The 22,095-nt window shown below is 35.0% G+C and overlaps 1 protein-coding gene and 1 pseudogene across 4 annotated transcripts in view; one reads left to right on the forward strand and one right to left on the reverse strand.

Moving 5' to 3' along the window:
• Rps6kc1 (ribosomal protein S6 kinase C1) overlaps window positions 1–22,095 on the forward strand; it is a 205,860-nt gene that overhangs the window by 27,665 nt on the left and 156,100 nt on the right. The window lies entirely within an intron of this gene.
• LOC106145014 (dimethyladenosine transferase 2, mitochondrial pseudogene) lies at window positions 13,096–14,850 on the reverse strand (annotated as a pseudogene).

Consider the following 22,095-nt stretch of genomic DNA (forward strand, 5'->3'; position numbering starts at 1 on the left):
AAATGGAATATAAACAGAATATTTTGTGATATATAGTGTATAGAGCCATGATTTAGCCATTAATAGAATTCTAAAACTATTTGAGATACACTGGCATGCAAAGATGTCCAAGATCTATTTTTAAGTTAAAGAAAACGAGCAAATATTACATAGCAAGGTGTTTAGTAAGATCTAATTTGTGTGTAAATAGACATACATGTTTATATGAAGACATACCCATACTCATTTGTATAGTGTATGTCACTTCTGAGTCAGTGGGAGGAGGGATATTTTTAGTTTTTATCTTATCCTTGCTATAATGTGGAATTTAAAACACATACATCTTTATTTTCAGTGTTGGAAGATATACAACTTGGCTTTTTAAATAATAATCTAGTCTGTGGGTGAAAAGGAATGTTTTCTAAATTGGTTGAGGTTCTTAGTTCTTACTGTTCCTAATGGATTATCTTCAACATATCTCCACATGTTTCCATGTTATAAGTTAGAAGTTTCCTATTAATCTTAATAAGTAAGCAATTTATCTCTTTCAATAAATGGTACAGTTCATTTGTAATACTTGATAACTGTAGTGAACCCTGTAGGCAACAGCTGTGGTTGTGTGGAGGGAAATAATGATTAATCCTCTATCTTTTTAGCTTCTCTTACATTTTTAGGAAATAAAATCAACAGCAGAGGGGACTTACTTTAATCTGCAGGATCTTCAGAGATGTAGTTCTGATTCTAGGGTATAGTGAAAAGAATCTACCTTTTGAAATCAGATAGACTCAAATCTTCTGTCCACTTTTCACTGATTTTACACAAATTAACATCCAAGCCTGGTTTCCTTATTGGTAAGATAGGGATAATACCATATTGCTCTGATGATTATGTCTGTAGAGCGTCTAGCTCATGCTCAACATGTATCAGCTATTGTCAGTGGCTTGGTTAGTTTACCATTCCCCTACCATTCCGTCCTCTCTTCTCTCCTTTTAGTTTTGTATTAAAAGTAGAAAACTTCCACTGTGAAGTTTTTTGTTAGCCTTTAGACTTAAGATATATCCTCGTTTAGCAAGTTATTTATGTTTCCTTTATGCTGAGTTAGTTGTTCTCCATTCCCAGTTCTACAGCTTATCAATATAGTACTTCACTTATTTTTTATCAACTTCTTTAATTTTTAGAGTTTTCAAATTCATAGAGAAGAACCCAAAAGAATAGTGTATGCCTTTTCCCTAAGCTTGTTAATTTCCCTGATATTGTTTTCTGTATTTCTTCCTGTGTATCTCTCATTTCCCTCCCCTGAATTATTTTAGAATAAGTTGCAGATATTATGACATTTCACTCCTACTTCCGATTTTTCCCCTATGACCACAGTGCCATATCATACCCCTGAAATTTGACAACGATGCAGTAATATTCTGAAATGGGCAGTCAGTATTCAAGTTTCCCATTTGTTTTGTAAATGTCGTTTTGCATTTTTTTTTAAAGATCCACAATTTTGCCTCTTTTGGTTTCTCTTATCTACAATAGTCCTTATGTATTTTTTTCCTTTTCTGACACATTTTTAAAGTATGTAGGACCATTGTTTTCACAGTTTTTTTTTTTTTTAAATCTTCTTTTGTAGTGCTGGTGATTGAATCCAGGGCTTTGTACTAGATAGGCAAGTGCTCTACCACTGAGCTCTACCCAGCCCAATGACGCTAGGTTACATTTTGTAGAAGGATTTTTTTTCTTATGATTAGATCTTTTTGTTTTGTTTTGTTTATTGTACCTTTTATCAGACTATGATTTTCTGTGAAAAAGAGACAAGCAGCTCTGGACAGTTAAGAAGTGGCCTGAAATTATTAGTTCAATCTCCTACATTTTTTGGAGTTGGCCTGGCATTCACTGCTATGCTGTGTTATTCTTTCATTGAACATGAACTGTTTCACAGAAGCTAAACATTAGATAAACTCACTCCATGTCCTTGGAAATCAAGTAAAAAACAAGCCCACCTTGTAATCAGGCTTGAATATAGACATATACAGGAACGTTGTTCAAGCCACAAAAATGATAAACCTATTATCCTGGCTCCAATGAGTGACTACTGCCTCTTTAAAAATTACAACTTTAGCTTTGCTTTATTCTTCCTACTGGATAGTAGCATTTATTAAGAATTATGGACTTATAGGATTAGATAGAATTTATAGATTCATAGAATTATCCCACTTTTCTGGCAGCCTCCAGTCCAGGGCAGAACTACATTCTTGAACCTTTCCTGAAAGCTTCTTAAATAAGCTCAGAACCTGTGAGTACTTTCTCACACCCTCATGGTGCAAGGCCTCAGCGTTCTCAGTGATGTATGTTCTTCCTACTTGTAGGGAGTAATGAATCCAACTTGTTGGCTAGAGATTTGTTCCTGTTGATGTTTGGCTAGAGATAATTCACACTTGAAAATCTTGGACTCTCTTGTTTTCTTTATCCTCTGTGAATGAATTTTTGATAGAGTTAAGAAGCATTAGAACCAGGCATTTCTGGCTAGTATTGTACTGGTTAAGGGTAAGTTTTCATTCCATTTAACTAATTTTTGATCATTGACATTTGCTTTCTTAAATATTGTGATTATTTAGGAGTTGTCCTAAATAATCACAATAAAAGTACAAAAAAAAAAAAAAAACAAACCCAAAGTCAGTTTATAAGTCAAGACAAAGGCTTTATTTTAACTAACCAGCTTAGTTAGATTGTTTGAACTCAATTTTTCTCCCACAGCTTTTAATAAACAAACCATTGTTGGGTAATTTGAAGTGGGGCAGTAGCTTATATATATTGTACATACATATAATAAGCATGATATATAATATTACACAGTAAATCTTCCTAAGGATAATTGGTTTTACATTTTTTATCATTATCTGTAATTTTTCTACTCTGTTCATAGAAAAATAAACATTGGCACTGTGAATGCAAATTTTAAAGAGCAACTAGAAAGGTGCCAATTAATGATTTCTCATATTGTTACTGCCTTTTAAGTGAAATTTTGATTATATTAAAAGGATAAACAACCAGAGAATAGCCACAAGGATATTGTCTACCATTAGGATTGAATATTGCTGCTTTAAAAAAGATTTGTTCTAATTAGTTATACATGACAGCAGAATGCATTTTGACTAATTATACACAAATGGAACACAGCTTTTTTTTCCTCTGGTTGTACACAATAGTCACACCATTCGTGCAATCATACAGGTACATAGGGCAATAATGTCTATCTCATTCCACCGTCTTTCCCACCCCCATACCTACTCCCCTCCCTTCCCCTCACTCCCATCTGCCCATACCCAAGTTCTCTGTTCTCCTCTTATGGTCCCCACCCCCACGCCACCTCTCTGCCCCCATTATGGATCAGCATTAACTTATCAGAGAAAACATTTGGCCTTTGGTTTTGGGGGGATTGGCTTATTTCACTTAGCATGATATTCTCCAGTTCCATTTATTTACTGGCAAAAGCCATAATTTCATTCTTCTTTAAGCCTGAGTAATGGTCTATTGTGAGATATACCACAGTTTATTTATCCATTCATCTATTGAAGGCCATCTAGGTTGGGTCCACTGTTTAGCTGTTGTGAATTGAGCTGCTATAAGCATTGATGTGGTTGTGTCTCTGTAGTATGCTAATTTTAAGTCCTTTGGGTAGACAGAGGAGTGGGATAGCTGGGTCAAATGGTGGTTCCATTCCAAGTTTTCTGAGGAATCTCCATACTTTCCATAGTGGTTGTACCAATTTGCAGTCCCACCAGCAATGAATGAGTGTATCTTTCCCCCCACGCCCTCGCCAACACATATCGTTGCCTATATTATTGATAATTGCCATTCTGACTGGAGTGAGATGAAATGTTAGAGTTGTTTTGATTTGCATTTCTCTAATTGCTATACGATGAACATTTTTTCATGTTTGTTGATTGATTGTTTATATTCTTCTGTGAAGTGTCTGTTCAGTTTCTTAGCCCATTTATTGATTGGTTTATTTATTTATTTTTGGTGTTAAGTTTTTTGAGTTCTTTATATGTATTGGAGATTAGTGCTCTGAAGTGCATGTGGTAAAGATTTTCTCCCATCCTGTAGGCTCTCTCATCATGTTATTGATTGTTTCTTTTGCTGAGAAGCTTTTAGTTTTAATCCATCCCATTTGTTGATTCTTGATTTTATTTCTTGCGCTTTAGGAGTCTTGTTCAGGAAGTCAGATTCTAAGCCGAAATGATGAAAATTTTGGCCTAACTTTTTCTTCTGTTATGTGCGGAGTCCCTGGTTTAATTCCCAGGTCCCTGATACACTTTGAGTTGAATTTTTGTTGTTGTTGTTGTTGATGGACCTTTATTAATTTATTTATATATGCGGTGCTGAGAATCGAACCCAGTGCCTCACACATGCTAGGCAAGCACTCTACTACTGAGCCACAACTCCATCCCCTGAGTTGAATTTTGTGCAAGGTAAGAGAGAGGGATTGAATTTTATTTTGCTGCATATGGATTTCCAGTTTTCCTAGCACCATTTGTTGAAGAGACTGTCTTTCTCCAATGTGTGTTTTTGGTATTTTTGTCTGCTGTTAGATAACTGGTCTGTTTCTGTATCTTCTATTCTATATCATTGGTGTACATGTCTACTTTGGTGCCAATACCATGCCATTTTTGTTACTATAGCTCTGTTGTATAGTTTAAGGTCTGAAATTGTGATATATCTCCTATTTCACTCTTCTTGTTAAGCATTGCATTGGCTCTTCTAGGTCTCTTATTTTTCCAAATGAATTTCATGATTGCCTTTTCTATTTCTATGAGGAATGTCATTGAGATTTTAATAGGAATTGCATTAGGACTGTATAACACTTTTGGTAGTCTGGTTATTTTGACAATATTAATTCTGCCTATTGAGGAGCATGTGAGGGTCTTTCTATCTTCTAAGATCTTCTTCAATTTCTTTCTTTAGTGTTCTGAAGTTTTCATTGTAGAAGTCTTCTTTTGTTAGGTTGATTCCCAAGTATTTTATTATTTTTGAGGCTATAGTGAATGGACTAGTTTTCCTAATTTCTCTTTCAGTGGATTCATCACTGATGTATAGGACTGTGTTTGATTTATAGGTTTTGATTTTTATATCTTGCAAAATTCATTGATTAGTTCTAAGAGTTTTCTGGTGGACTATATTGGATCTTCTATATATAGAATCATCTCATCAGCTAATAGTGATAGTTTGAGTTCTTCTTTACCTATTTGCATTCCTTTAATTTCTTTCTTCTAATTTCTCTGGCTAGAATTTCAAGGGTGATGTTGAATAGAAGTGGTGAGAGAGGACATCTTTGTCTTGTGCCAGTTTTTAGAGGAAATAGTTTCAATTTTTCTCTGTTTAGAATGCTGTTGGCTTGGGTCTTAGCATAGATAGCTTTTACAATGTTGAGGTATGTACCTATTTTCTCTAATTTTTCTTGTGTTTTGAACATGAAGGTATGCTGCATTTTGTCAAATGCTTTTTCTGCACCTGTTGATATGGCCATATGATTCTTGTTTTTAAGTCTGTTAATATAATGGATTATGTTTATTAATTTCCATATGTGAAGAAATCCTGCATCCTTGGGATGAATTCCACTTGATCACGGTGCACTATCTTTTTAATATGTTTTGCATATGATTTACCAGAATTTTATTGAGAATTTTTTACATCTATTTTCATCAGGGTTATTGGTCTGAAATTTTCATTCCTTGACGTGTCTTTGTTTAGTTTTGGTATCAGGGTGATATTAGCTTGATAGAATGAGTTTGGAAGTGTTCCCTCCTTTTTTGTTTCATGGAATACTTTGAGGAGTATTGGTGTTAATTTGTCTTTGAAAGTCTTGTAGAACTTGGCAGAGAATTCATCTGGTCCTGGGCTTTTTTTGTTTGGTAGGCTTTTGATGACGTTTTCTATTTCATTACTTGAAATTGATCTGTTTAAAATTTATATGATCTCCTCATTCAGTTTGGGTAGGTCATATGTCTCTAGAGGTTTGTTGATGTCTTTGATATTTTCTATTTTATTGGAGTGTAAATTTTCAAAATACTGTCTAATTATCTTCTGTAATTCAATAGGTCCGTTGTGATATTTCCTTATTTATCTTGTATTTTAGTAATTTGAGTTTTCTCTCTTTTTCTCTTTGTTAGCATGGCTAGGGGTTTATCTATTTTTTTTTATTTTTTCAAAGAATCAACTTTTTGTTTTGTCAATTTTTAAATTTGTTTGTTTTGTCTTGATTTCCTGGATTTAAGTTCTGATTTTAATTATTTCCTGTCTTCTGCTTTTGGGGTTGATTTGTTTTTCTTTTTCTAGGGCTTTGAGATACAGTGTTAGGTCATTTATTTGTCGACATTTTTTTTATGAATGCACTCAATGCAATAAACTTTCCTTAGTACTGCCTCATAGTGTCCCAGAGATTTTGATATGTTGTATCAGTGTTCTCACTTAGCTCCAAGAATTTATTTCATCCTTTATTTATTCTACTATCCATTCATCATTCAGTAGTGTATTATTTAGTCTCTTTAGAATAGCTTCTATTTTTTATTCAATCCTTGATTTCTAGTTTCATTCCATTGTGATCTGATGGAATGCAGGGTATTATCTCTGTTTTTAAATATTTACTTAGTTGTTTTGTGGCATAAGATATGGTCTGTTTTGGAGAAGGAGCCTTGTGCTGCTAAGAAGAATGTATATTCGCCTGATGATAGATGAAGTATTCTGTAGATATGTCTGTTAAGTCTAAATTATTGATTGTATTATTTAGTTCTATAGTTTATTATAGTTTTTGTTTGGAAGATCTGTCCAGTAGTGAGAGAGGTGTGTTAAAGTCACCCAGTATTATTGTGTTGTGGCCTATTTGATTCTTGAAATTGAGAAGGGTTTGTTTGATGCCGTAGATGCTCCATTGTTGGGGGCATAAATATATGTAATTGTTATGTCCTGTCATATGTTCTTACGTTAAGAAGTATGAAATATCTGTCTTTGTCGCTTCCTGGTAACTTTGACTTGAAGTCTACTTTATCTGAGATGAGGATGGAAACCCCTGCTTGTTTACATAGTCCATATGATTGATATGTTTTTTCCCATCCTTTCACCTTCAGCCTGTGGATGTCTTTGCCCATGAGGTGAGTCTGTTGATGACAGCATATTGCTGGGCCTTGCTTTTTAATCCCATCTGCCAGCCTGTATCTTCTGATTAATGATTTTAGACCAGTATCATTCAAAGTTATGATTGAGATATGATTTGTATTCCCTGTCTTTTTGACTTATTTCTGGTTTTTAATTTGACTTAGTTTCTCCTTTGGTTGAATATTTCTTAAGTGTAGGTCCTCCGTTTACTGGTTTTCATTTCATCTTCATGAATATTTTGTTGAGGATGTTCTATAGGGTAGGCTTTCTAGTTGTGGATTGTTTTAATTTTTGTTGATCATGGAAAGTTTTACTTCATCTTTAAATCTGAAACTTAATTTTGCTGGATAAAAAATTCTTGGTTGGCATCTATTTTCCTTCAGAACTTGAAATATATTATTCCAGGACCTCCTAGCTTTGAGGATCTGGGTTGAAAATCAGTTGAAATCCGAAATGGTTTTCCCCAATACATTATTTGATTTTTTTCTCTCATGGCCTTTAAGATTTTATCTTTATTTTCTGTGATAGTCATTCTCATTATAATGTGTCTTGGTGTGGGTCTGCTCTAATTTTTTACATTTGGGTTTCTGTAAGCCTCTTGTATTGGATTTTCCATTCCATTCTTTAGGTTTGGGAAATTTTCTGCTATCATATCATTGAAATGTTGTGCATTCCTTTGGATTGTATCTCTACTTCTTCATCTATTCTGATAACTCTTAAATTTGGTCTTTTTATGTTATCCTATAATTCTTAGATGTTCTGTTCATGGTTTTTTACCATCTTCTCTTCATGGTTAACTCTAATTTCAATAATATATATTTTGTCTTTACTGTCTGAGGTTCTGTCTTCCAAGTGGTCTAGTCTGTTGGTGATGCTTTCCATGAATTTATAATTTGGTTTATTGATTCCTTCATTTCAAGGATTTCTGCCTTTTTTCTCACAATCTCTGTTTATTAAAGTGATCTTTCACTTCCTGTATTTTTTCTTTGATTTCACTCCTTATACTATCCTTTGCTTCACAGATCAATTTGTGTACATTCTGAACTTTTCTTGGACATTTCTTCTACTGTATTATCAGTGGATTCTGTTATTGGAGCATCTTGGTTTGTTTGGGATGCTTTACTCTCTTGTTTTTTCATGTTGTTTGTATGTTTTCCCATCTAGCAGTATGGATCTAAGGCAGCACACATTCTACCCTATAGATCTGTAGTGTCCCTGAAGGTTTACAGCACCTCACCTTTAATAGTGAGATTAGTATCAACAACATCCAGTATAGACAATAGATATCCTTAAACCCATCAGCTCCCAGTAAGGCATCTACTGCTTTCTCGCATTAAACCAAAATGATGAGTTCAATAACTATCTATAGTATAAACAGAAACTTTGCTAAAATGATTTACAGTTTCAAGATGGTGGACGAGAGAATTGAAGTAGCGTAGTATGTGATGTTTGAGAGGGAGGAAGAGAGAAGCTAGAAGCAAAAATTCACAGAAAGAGTGGTTGAGGAACTGACAGAGATTGGTTGTTGGTTAGAGAAAAGTTGGAAAGAAAATCCAAGAAAAAGACAAGTGAGGGGATGAATACTAATAAAGAGAAAAAATTAAAAGACATAAGAATACAACAAAAATGCAAAACACCATTCATATATCATTGTCCTCTACACACTGATGCATACAAAACACCCTGTTCCAAATATGGTAGAGGCATTAGTGAATTGAAAAATACAAATAAAATAAATCTCAGTGGAAAGTTGAACTGTCTCTGTTAGCATTCAATAGTTTCTCAGCCCTGTCTCTTAGTTTCCTGGGATCACCAGGCCCACAACTCTTGCAGACACAGTCACTATCCCACCCATCTGGGCTTCATATACCTCAGGCTCAGCCATGTTTTCCTACTTGCAGAGAGACTACCAGGTATATGCTCATTTAAAGGAGCGACCCTGAGATGCAGCAGTAAGAGAGGGGCCACCAGCATTCCCATCAGGAAGATCCCTGATGCCTCCAAACCTGCAGGTACCCCAACAGTGGACCTGCAGGTCCTGGCCAGGGTCCCCAGACAGAGACTCTTGTGGTAGTAAACCTGATGGTACTTGGGCCCCAGGCCCTGGCTGGCGTCCCAAGGTGGATGTGGTCACAGGCAACCAAACCTGGAGTTTGCCCCATAGCAGACCTCTAGGTGGTGGTAGTAGCAGTAATGGTGATGGCAGGTGGTTGTTGACAGCAGGCCGGGGGTCAGTAACAGTGGTAGTAGCAGTGGTTGGTGGCAGCAGGCTGTGGATCAGCAGTGGCTGCAGCAGCGGTGGCTGCAAGTGTGGCTGTGGGGGCAGTGTCACTCAGATGATCTCCATGGGGCAGCAGTGTTGTCAGCAACAGCTGTGTCAGAGGCAGCAGCAGATGGCTGCAGCTGCATGGGCAGCAGCACCCAGAAAGAAGACCTTCAGGTGACTCCAGGTGGCAGCAGCAATATCAGAGGAGGTAGTATCAGAGGTTAGCAGTGGCCATGCCCAGAGAAAGTGGGTGTTGACTTTATATCCTGCTACTTTGCTGAATTCATTTATTAATTCTAGAAGTTTTCTAGTGGAATTCTTTGGATCCTCTAAGTATAGAATCATGTCATCGGCAAATAGAGTTTGAGTTCTTCTTTTCCTGTGCGTATCCCTTTCTTTTGTCTGTCTGATTGCTCTGGCTAGAGTTTCAAGGTATGTTATATAAAAATGGTGAAAGAGGGCCTCTCTGTCTTGTTCCAGTTTTTAGAGGGAATGCATTCAATTGTTTTTCCATTTAGAATGATGTTGGCTTTGGGTTTAGCATAGATAGCTTTTACAATGTTGAGGTATGTTCCTATTATCCCTACTTTTTCAGGTGTTTTAAACAGGAAAGTGTGCTGTATTTTGTCAAATGCTTTTCCTGCACCTATTGAGATGATCATATGGTACTTATCTTTAAGTCTATTGATGTGATGAATTATGTTTATTGATTTCCATATGTTAAACCAACCTTGTATCTCTGAGATGACCCCCACTTTATCATGGTGCACTATCTTTTAAATATATTTTTGCATGCGATTTTCCAGAATTTTATTGAGAATTTTGTATCTATGTTCATCAGGGATATTGGTCTGAAATTTTCATTCCTTGATGTGTCTTTGTCTGGTTTTGGTATCAGGGTGATATTAGCCTCATAGTTGAGTTTGGAAGGGTTCCCTCCTTTTCTATTTCATGTGATAATTTGAGGAGTATTGGTATTAGTTCTTCTTTGAAGGTCTTATAGACCTCAGCTGAGAATCTGTCTGGTCCTGGCCTTTTCTTGGTTGGTAGGCTTTTGATGGCATCTTCTATTTCATTGCTTTAAATTGATCTGTTTAAATTGGGTATATCCTCCTGATTCAGTTTGAGTAGATCATATGTCTATAGAAATTTGTCGATGTCTTTGAGATTTTCTAATTTATTGAGTATAAGTTTTCAAAAATAGTGTCTAATTATCTTCTGTAATTCAATAGTGTCTGTTGTGACATTTCCTTCTTTATCTTATATTTTAGTAATTTGAGTTTTCTCTCTTTCTCTTCATTACTGTGGCTGAGGATTTATCAATTTTATTTATTTTTTTAAAGAACCAACTTTTAATTTTGTCAAATTTTTCAATTGTTTCTTTTGTTTCAATTTCATTAATTTCAATTCTGATTTTAATTATTTCCTGTCTTCTACTACTTTTGGTGTTGGTTTGTTTTTCTTTTTCTAGGGCTTGAGATGTAATGTTAGGTCATTTATTTGTTGAATTTTTTCTTTTAATCAATGAGCTGAACGCAGTGAACTTTTCTCTTAGTACTGCCTTCATAGTTTCCCAGAGATTTTGATATATTGTATCAGTGTTCTCATTTAACTCTAAGAATTTATTTCTGTCTTCCGTGATATCTTCTACTATCCATTTTCATTCAGTAGCATGTTATTTAGTCTCCAGGTGTTGGAGTAACTTCTATTTTTTTATTTTGTCATTGGTTCTAATTTCATTTCATTATTGTCTGATAAGATCCAGGATAGCATCTTTTTTTTTTTTTTTTGCTAGGAAGTTCTTTGTGATATAACATGGTTTATTTTAGAGAAGGATCCATATGCTGCTGAAAAGAAAGTGTATTCACTTGATGATGGATGAAATATCCTGTCTATGACTGTTAAGTCTAAATTATTGATGTATTATTGAATTTTATAGTTTCTTTGTTTAGTTTTTGTTTGGAAGATCTATCCAGTGGTAACAGAAGTGTGTTAAAGTCACCCAGTATTATTGTGTTGTGGTCTATTTGATTCGTGAAATTGAGAGGGTCTGTTTGATGTATGTAGATGCTCCATTGCTGGGGGCATAAATCTTCACAATTGTTATGTCTTGTTGATTTATGGTTTCCTTAAGCAGTATGAAATGTCCTTCTTTATCCCTTCTGACTAACTTTGGCTTATATCACACTCTATCTGATATGAGGATAGAATCCCCTGCTTATTTACAAAGTCCATGTGATTGATGTTTTTTCCCATCCTTTCACCTTCATTCTATGGATGTCTTTTCCTGTGAGATCAGACTCTTGAAGGCAGTATATTGTTGGGTCTTTTTTTAAAACCAATCTGCCAGTCTGTGTCTTTTGATTGATGAATTTAGGCCAATAACATTATTGAGATATGATTTATATTACTGGTCACTTTGGTTTATTTTTGTTTTTTAACTTGACTTGATTTCTCCTTTGACTAGCTTTTCCCTTAGTGTAGTTCCTCCCTTTGCAGATTTTCATTGTTCTTTTTCATTTCTTCCTCATAGAATATTTTTCTGAGCATATTCTGTAGTTCAGGCGTTCTAGTTATAAATTCATTTAACTCTTCTTTATCATGGAAGGTTTTTATTTTGTCATCAAATCTGAAGCTTAATTTTGCTGGATATAAGATTCTTGGTTGGCATCCATTTTCTTTCAGATATTATATATGTTGTTCCTAGATTTCCTACCTTTGAGGGTATGGATTAAGAAATCTTAGATCTGAATTGGTTTTCCCCTATATGTATAACTGATACTTTTCTCTTGCGGCCTTTAAAATTCTGTCTTTATTCTGTATGCTAAACAATTTCATTAGAATATGCGTTGGTGTGGATCTGTTGTAATTTTGTACATTTGATGTCCTGTAAACCTTTTGTATTTGATTTTCCATTTCACTCTTTAGGTTTAGGAAATTTTCTGGTATTATTTCATTTAGAAGATTGTGCATTTCTTTTGTTTATATCTCTATGCCTTCCTCTATCCCAATAATTCTTTTTTTTTTTTCAACAAGACATAGGATTTTTTTTTTATTTTATTTTTTTTAAATTTTTTATTTTTTTTTATTGGTTGTTCACAACATTACAAAGCTCTTGACATATCATATTTCATACATTAGATTGAAGTGGGTTATGAACTCCCAATTTTACAAGGATTTATTAATAAATGGAACAGGGAAATGAAAATTTTCACAAAATAACAATTACAAATGACATATTCACATTTGAAAAACTTCAAGTTTCTTAATTAAAATGTTAAGTATTTCCTCTTTTTAAACTAGTAAATGTTAATTAGGATGGTCAACTTTTCAGAAAGATAATCTATTAGCATGCTCAGAGGTCTTTAAAATATTCATTTCTTCTCACTCCTAGATCTAACTTGGAAATGCTGGCATGAATACTTTTGTCTCAGTCTTATCTACATCACAAAAATCAGAAAAAAACCTTTGTAAATAAAAGGGGAAATACTGTATATCCACATATCAAACAATCATAGAAATGTTTTCAAACCATTTGGATGACTTGGAGAGATGCTTATCCTATAGTAATAAGGATATAAAAACAAGATACAAATTGAATATGAAATATGATCTGTATTTCTATAACAATATTCAAAGAAGGAAAATACATTAAAGTCTTTTTTTTTGTTAAAATATTTTAATTTCTAAAAATAATGAAACAATTAGAATTTAAGTAATTTCATTGTACAGCATTTGATAATACATTTCAACAACCAGAAAGGTAAAACAAACCACTTAAATTAGTTTAATTTACTTTCTAAACTTAATAATATCCAAACTCATTTGCCCGCCATGAATATGCAAAAATCGGCACCAGTGAAAGTGCTGATGTAAGTTACTATATTTCAACTGGTAATGACCTATAAGTATAAGCACATAAGAACTTATTTTTTGGTACTTGGGATCAAAGCCAGGGCTTTGCTCATACTAAGCATGCCTTGTACCACCTTATATTATACTCCCAACGCTACAGTACATAGGAATTTTTTTCAAAAGACAATCTGATGAAATCCATAATCAACTGAAATTTCCATTTTATTCTGTTGTGAAAAAAACAGAAGCCATCACTAATATCAATGGTATCAACAGAAGAGATTATTTGCCTAATCTGTGCTCAAAAAGAACAGTCATCTTGTTGAAAGGATATGAACTTTTCAAACGTAGTTCTTTTTCATTTGTTTACAAATAAAATGCTTCAGCTAACATTCTGACAATTTGTTCTGTACATGGGTGAGTCTTCCAGGTTCTCATTACACAGCCATTTATGGGCATAATCTTCTGAACACTGTATAGTTTGAAAAGTTGTTTAAAGTTTCGAGGATACATATTAATTGTTTTCACATCTTCATTTTTTCTTATTTGCCTCAATATATGCTTGGCATCAACTGGACTCAATGAATGTAAATGATCTACTAGCTTGGCATTGCGCTTCCCAAAACAGTGCTTTACCATATGAAAAAATACATTATAGTTAATGAGAGTCAACTCTTCTGTAAATAAAGTTTTTCGAGGAGTCATTTGAATAAAATACAGGTTCTGTTGTATTGGCTCTAATGGTTCCCTGTGCTTTAGCTTTTCCAGCTGCCCATTTTGGGGGCATATATCAAATGACGACCAAGGCTCCACATGCAGAAGCTTAACATCACAATTTACTTGCCAGAGTACACTTAATGCCTGATAGAAATTTGGATTTTTGGACCTGCCGTTAGATTCTGGTATTCTTTTTCACTGACAAACATATTTAGTTCTACTCGTTCGTATTTATATATAGAAGTACAGGAATAAAGATCATATAAAAGTTTCCAAAGTATGTTTCTTTCACTTCTAAATGGCAAAATTCCAACTATTTTTAAAGGAATACCTGCTTTCCATGAAACTTCTCGTATTCTTAAATCTTTAAAAAGCTCATTTGAAGCGTAAACAGGCGGTTTTGCTATTGTATAATTGTCAGGATCCATTTTAAAGAAGTCACAGTAGACCACTTTTAGTTTTCCATTCATATTTTCCCCTAAGGACTCCAAATGTGGAATAAAAGTTTTATCACTTTCTAAGGCAACAACTTTAGCACCAGCTTCAAGTAATGCTTGAGTCAGGATTCCAGGACCTGGATTGCACTCCAGGAATAGCTTTTCAGGATTTTTTCATTTCTTCCGTATAAGTTTTATCAGGGTCTCAGCCAATTTCCGATTGGTTATATAATGCCCGGGCTCTGAGCGGCACTTGGACATCCACCAAGGAGATTCCTCCAAATAGGTATAGGGTAAATGCATGTCAGTCGCGGAGCAAGGCCAGTAGCTGGGCCCCACATCCTCACCTCTAAGGTCGTCCCCAAAGATCACTTAGGATCCACTTCGGTAAACCCTGTGCAGAGGATCCCACGTGCTAACCCTCCCCTACGCCGATCTAGGCCGGGCGGAAGTAAATATCCATTAAAGTCTTAGTAGTGTTCCTCTGGGAGAAGTAAGATTTTAGGTGGATTTTAATCTCTTCGAAAAAGGTAGACATATAATGGATATGTACTTTTAAAATTTTGTGGGGGAATATGCAGAAAAGTTTTTATTCAAAGAATATTGAATCTTCACACATTCTTTTCAAAATTGGGAGGTGCACAGCAATAAAATTATTTAGCGCTTGATATGCTACTTTAACTAAGAGTAACATGAATAGCATGACAGCAATACAATATGATAAAATGCTTTTTCAGTATGTGTTTAATGATATTGCTGCCATATAACAACATTGCTATTTTCTTTCTTTTTTTTTATTATTATTTTTTATTGGTTATTCAAAACATTACAAAGATTGCAGAATCACATCAGTTACACATCCACATTTTTACATAATGCCATAATAGTAACTGTTGTATTCTGCTACCTTTCCTATCCTGTACTGTCCCCCCTCCCCTCCCCTCCCCTCCCATCTTCTCTCTCTACCCCATCTACTGTAATTCATTTCTCTCCTTACTTTTTTTTCCCATTCCCCTCACAACCTCTTATATGTAATTTTGTATAACAATGAGGGTCTCCTTCCATTTCCATGCAATTTCCCTTTTCTCTGCCTTTCCCTCCCACGTCATGACTCTATTTAATGTTAATCTTTTCCTCCTGCTCTTCCTCCCTTCTCTGTTCTTGGTTGCTCTCATTATATCATAGAAGACATTTGGCATTTGTTTTTTAGGGATTGGCTAGCTTCACTTAGCATAATCTGCTCTAGTGCCATCCATTTCCCTGCAAATTCCATGATTTTGTCATTTTTTTGTGCTGCGTAGTACTCCATTGTGTATAAATGCCAAGTATTTTATTATTTTTTTTGAGGATATTGTGAATGGGGTGGTTTTCCTCATTTCCAGTTCAGAAGATTTGTCGCTGATATACAGGAATGCCTTTGATTTATGCGTGTTGATTTTATATCCTGCCACTTTGCTGAATTCATTTATTAGCTCTAGTAGTTTCTTTGTAGACCCTTTTGGGTCTTCTAGGTATAAAATATCATCCGCAAATAGTGAAAATTTAAGTTCTTCTTTTCCTATCTTAATGCCTTTAATTTCTTTTGTCTGTCTAATTGCTCTGGCCAGTATTTCGAGAACTATATTGAATAGAAGTGGTGAGAGAGGGCATCCCTGTCTTGTTCCAGATTTTAGAGGGAATGCCTTCAATTTTTTTCCATTTAGAATGGTGCTGGCCTGAGGCTTAGCATATATAGCTTTTACAATGTTGAGGTAAGTTCCTGTTATCCCTAGTTTTTCTAATGTTTTGTACATAAAGGGATGCTGTACTTTGTCGAATGCTTTTTCTGCGTTTATCTAGATGATCATATGGTTCTTATCTTTAAGTCTGTTGATGTGGTGAATAACGTTTATTGATTTCCGTATATTGAACCAGCCTTGCATCCCAAGGATGAATCCTACTTGATCATGGTGCATGATCCTTTTGATATGTTTTTGTATACAATTTGCCAGAATTTTATTGAGGATTTTTGCATCTAAATTCATTAGGGATATTGGTCTGTAGTTTTCTTTCTTTGAGGTGTCTTTATCTGGTTTGGTAATCAGGGTGATATTGGCCTCATAGAATGAATTTGGAAGTTCTCCCTCTTTTTGTATCTCCTGAAATAGATTGTGGAGTATTGGTATTAGTTCTTCTTTAAAGTTCTTGTAAAACTCTGCTGTTTATCTATCCAGTCCTGGGCTTTTCTTAGTTGGTAGTCTTTTGATGGCTTCTTCTATTTCCTCACTTGATATTGGTCTGTTTAGGTTGTTTATATCTTCCTGATTCAATCTGGGTAGTTCATATGTCTTAAGGAATTTATCGATGCCTTCACTATCTTCTATTTTATTAGAGTATAGGGTTTCAAAATAATTTCTAATTATCTTCTGTATTTCTGAATTGTCTGTTGTGATGTTGCCTTTTTCATCCTGTAAGCTAGTAATTTGGGTTCTCTCTCTTCTTCTCTTTGTTAGCGTGGCTAGTGGTCTATCAATCTTACTTATTTTTTCAAAGAACCAACTTTTAGTTTTGTCAGTTTCTTCGATTGTTTCTTTTGTTTCGATTTCATTGATTTCAGCTCTAATTTTAATTGTTTCTTGCCTTCTACTGTATTTGCTGCTAATTTGTTCTTCTTTTTCTAAGGCTTAGAGGTGTAGTGTGAGGTCATTTATTTGTTGGCTTTTCTTTCTTTTAAGGAATGAACTCCATGAAATGAATTTTCCTCTTAGTACTGCTTTCATAGTGTCCCAGAGATTTCGATATGTTGTGTCTGAGTTTTCGTTTACCTCTAAGAATTTTTAAATTTCCTCTTTGATGTCTTCTGTAACCCTTTGTTCATTCAGTAGCATATTGTTTTTTTTTTTTTTATTGTTGGTCGTTCAAAACATTACATCTTTCTTGATATATCATATTTCACAGTTTGATTCAAAAAGGTTATGAACTCCCACCTTTACCCCGTATACAGATTGCTGAATCACATCAGTTACATCAGTTACATTTCCATTGATTTACATATTGCCATTCTAGTGTCTGATGAATTCTGCTCTCTATCCTATCCTCTACTATCCCCCCCTCCCCTCCCCTTCTTCTCTCTTGACCCCCTCTACTGCAAAACATTTCTTCCACTTGTATTATTCTTCCCTTACCCTCACTTCCTCTTGTATGTAATTTTGTATAACCCTGAGGATCACCTTCCCTTTCCATGCAATTTCCCTTCACTCTCCCTTTCCCTCCCACCTCTCATCCGTATTTAATGTTAATCTTCTTCTCCTGCTCTTCGTCCCTACTCTGTCCTTAGTTACTCCCCTTATATCAAAGAAGTCATTTGGCATTTGTTTTTTAAGGATTGGCTAGCTTCACTTAGCATAATCTGCTCTAATGCCATCCAGTTCCTTCCAAATTCTATGATTTTGTCATTTCTTAATGCAGAGTAATACTCCATTGTGTATAAATGCCACATTTTCTTTATCCATTCATCTATTGAAGGGCATCTAGGTTGGTTCCACAATCTTGCTATCGTGAATTGTGCTGCTATGAACATCGATGTAGCAGTGTCCCTGTAGCATGCTCTTATTAGGTCTTTAGGGAGTAGACCGAGAAGGGGAATAGCTGGGTCAAATGGTGGTTCCATTCCCAGCTTTCCAAGAAATCTCCATACTGCTTTCCAAATTGGCTGCACCAATTTGTAGTCCCACCAACAATGAACCAGTGTACCCTTTTCCCCACATCCTCACCAGCACTTGTTGTTGTTTGACTTCATAATGGCTGCCAATCTTACTGGAGTGAGATGGTATCTTAGGGTGGTTTTGATTTGCATTTCTCTGACTGCTAGCGATGTTGAGCATTTTTTCATGTACTTATTGATTGATTGTATTTCCTCCTCGGAGAAGTGTCTGTTCAGGTCCTTGGCCCATTTGGGTTATTTGTTGTCTTTTTGTCTAATTTTTTGAGTTCTTTGTATACTCTGGATATTAGGGCTCTATCTGAAGTGTGAGGAGTAAAGATTTGTTCCCAGGATGTAGGCTCCCTGTTAACCTCTCTTATTGTTTCTTTTGCTGAGAAAAAACTTTTTAGTTTGAGTAAGTCCCATTTGTTAATTCTAGTTGTTAACTCTTGCGCTATGGGTGTCCTATTGAGGAATTTGGAGCCCGACCCCACACTATGTAGATCATAGCCAACTTTTTCTTCTATCAAACGCCATGTCTCTGATTTGATATTAAGCTCCTTGATCCATTTTGAGTTAACTTTTGTGCATGGCGAGAGAAAGGGATTCAGTTTCATTTTGATGCAAAAGGATTTCCAGTTTTCTCAGTACCATTTGTTGAAGATGCTATCCTTCCTCCATTGCATGCTTTTAGCTCCTTTATCAAATATAAGATAGTTGTAGTTGTGTGGATTGGTTTCTGTGTCCTCTATTCTGTACCATTGGTCCATCCGCCTGTTTTGGTACCAGTACCATGCTGTTTTTGTTACTATTGCTCTGTAGTGTAGTTTGAAGTCTGGTATCGCTATACCGCCTGATTCACCCTTCCTGCTTAGCATTGTTTTTGCTATTCTGGGTCTTTTATTTTTCCATATGAATTTCATGATTGCTTTCTCTATTTCTACAAGAAATGCCGTTGGGATTTTGATTGGTATTGCATTGAACTTATAGAGAACTTTTGGTAGTATCAACATTTTGATGATGTTAGTTCGGCCTATCCATGAACAGGGTATATTTTTCCATTTTCTAAGATCTTCTTCTATATCTCTCTTTAGGGTTCTGTAGTTTTCATTGTATAAGTCTTTCACCTCTTTTGTTAGGTTGATTCCCAAGTATTTTATTTTTTTTTGAGGATATTGTGAATGAAGTAGTTGTCCTCATTTCCATTTCAGAGGATTTGTCGCTGATATACAGGAATGCCTTTGATTTATGCGTGTTGATTTTATATCCTGCCACTTTGCTGAATTCATTTATTAGCTCTAATAGTTTCTTTGTAGACCCTTTAGGGTGTGCTAGGTATAGAATCTTGTCACCTGCAAATAGTGATAATTTAAGTTCTTCTTTTTCTATTTTTATGCCTTTAATTTCTTTCGTCTGTGTAATTGCTCTGGCAAGTGTTTCGAGGACTATGTTGAACAGAAGTGGAGAGAGGGCATCCCTGTCTTGTTTCAGATTTTAGAGGGAATGCCTTCAATTTTTCTCCATTCAGAATGATGCTGGCCTGTGGCTTATCGTAGATTGCTTTTACTATGTTGAGGTATCATCCTGTTAACCCTAATTTTTCTAGAGTTTTGAATATAAAGGGATGCTGTACTTTGTCGAATGCTTTTTCTGCATCTATCGAGATGATCATATGGTTCTTATTTTTAAGTCTATTGATGTGGTGAATAACATTTATTGATTTCCATATATTGAACCAGCCTTGCATCCCAGGGATGAATCCTACTTGATCATGGTGTACAATTTTTTTGATATGTTTTTGAATCCGATTCGCCAGAATTTTATTGAGGATTTTTGCATCTAGGTTCATTAGAGATATTGGTCTGTAGTTTTCTTTCTTTGAAGTGTCTTTGTCTGGTTTAGGCATCAGGGTGATGTTAGCCTCATAGACTGACTTTGGAAGTTCACCCTCTTTTTCTATTTCCTGAAATAGCTTGAAAAGTATTGGTGTTAGTTCCTCTTTAAAGGTTTTGTAAAACTCTGCTGTATACCCATCCGGTCCTGGGCTTTTCTTAGTTGGTAGTCTTTTGATGGTTTCTTCTATTTCCTCAATTGTTATTGGTCTGTTTAGGTTGTCTATTTCCTCCTGACTCAATCTGGGCAGATCATATGACCTAAAAAATTTATCGATGCCTTCACTATCTTCTATTTTATTGGAGTATAAGGATTCAAAATAATTTCTGATTATCTTCTGTATTTCTAAAGTGTCTGTTGTGATATTACCTTTTTCATACCGTATACTAGTAATTTGAGTTCTCTCTCTTCTTCTCTTTGTTAGCATGGCTAAGGGTCTGTCGATTTTATTTATTTTTTCAAAGAACCAACTTTTAGTTTTATCAATTTTTTCAATTTTTTTTTGTTTCGATTTCATTAATTTCAGCTCTGATTTTAATTATTTCTTGCCTTCTACTTCTTTTGCTGTAGTTTTGCTCTTCTTTTTCTAGGATTTTGAGATGAAGTATGAGATCATTTATTTGTTGGATTTTCCTTTTTTAAGGAATGAACTCCAAGCAATGAATTTTCCTCTTAGAACTGTTTCAATGTGTTCCATAAATTCCGATATGTTGTGTCTGAGTTTTCATTTAACTCTAAGAAGTTTTTAATTTCCTCCTTGATGTCTTCTAAAACCCATTGATCATTCAGTAACCTATTGTTCATTCTCCAAGTGGTGCATGTGATTTTTCCTTCCTTCTTTTATCGTTGGTTTTCAGTTTCATTCCATTATGATCAGATAAGATGCACGGTATTATCTCTCCTCCTTTATAATGTCTAAGAGTTGCCCTGTGACATAATATATGATCTATTTTTGAGAAGGATCCATGTGCTGCTGAGAAAAAAGTGTAACTGCTTGATGTTGGGTGGTATATTCTATATATGTCAATTAAGTCTAGGTTATTAATTGTGTTATTGAGTTCTATAATTTCCTTATTTAACTTTTGTTTGGAAGATCTGTCCAGTGGTGAGAGAGGTGTGTTGAAGTCTTCCATGATTATTGTATGTTGGTCTATTAGACTCTTGAACTTGAGAAGGGTTTGCTTGATGAACATAGCTGCACCGTTGTTTGGGGCATATATATTTATGATTGTTATGTCTTGTTGGTGTATGGTTCCTTTGAGAAGTATGTAGTGTCCCTCTTTATCCCTTTTGATTAACTTTGGCTTGAAATCTACTTTATTTGATATGAGTATGGACACTCCTGCTTGTTTCCGCAGTCCATATGAGTGATATGATTTTTCCCAACCTTTCACCTTCAGTCTATGTATATCTTTTCCTATCAAATGAATCTCCTGTAGGCAGCATATTGTTGGGTCTTGTTTTGTGATCCATTCAACAAGCTTGTGTCTCTTAATTGGTGAGTTTAAGCCATTGACATTTCGGGTTATTATTGAGATATGGTTTGTTCTTCCAGCCATATTTGTTTATTGATGTTACTAAACCTGATTTGTTTTCCTCTTTGATTACTTTCCCCCCTTTACTGTCCTACTTCCCACTGTTGGTTTTCATTGTTGTTTTCCATTTCCTCTTCCTGTAATGTTTTGCCAAGGATTTTTTGAAGAGATGGTTTTCTAGCTGCAAATTCTTTTAACTTTTGTTTATTGTGGAAGGTTTTAATTTCATCTTCTATCCTGAAGCTTAATTTCGCCGGATACACGCTCCTTGGTTGGAACCCATTTTCTTTCAGTGTTTGAAATATGTTATTCCAGGATCTTCTAGCTTTCAGAGTCTGTGTTGAAAGATCAGCTGTTATCCTGATTGGTTTACCCCTAAATGTAATCTGCTTCCTTTTTCTTGTAGCTTTTAAAATTCTCTCCTTATTCTGTATGTTGGGCATCTTCATTATAATGTGTCTAGGTGTGGATCTCTTGTGATTTTGCACATTCGGTGTCCTGTAGGCTTCTAGGATTTGGGATTCTGTCTCATTCTTCAAGTCTGGGAAGTTTTCTCGTATTATTTCATTGAATAGATTGTTTATTCCT

The sequence above is a fragment of the Ictidomys tridecemlineatus genome, chromosome 10 (genome assembly GCF_052094955.1).
Source record: "Ictidomys tridecemlineatus isolate mIctTri1 chromosome 10, mIctTri1.hap1, whole genome shotgun sequence".
Taxonomy (NCBI): Eukaryota; Metazoa; Chordata; class Mammalia; order Rodentia; family Sciuridae; genus Ictidomys; species Ictidomys tridecemlineatus.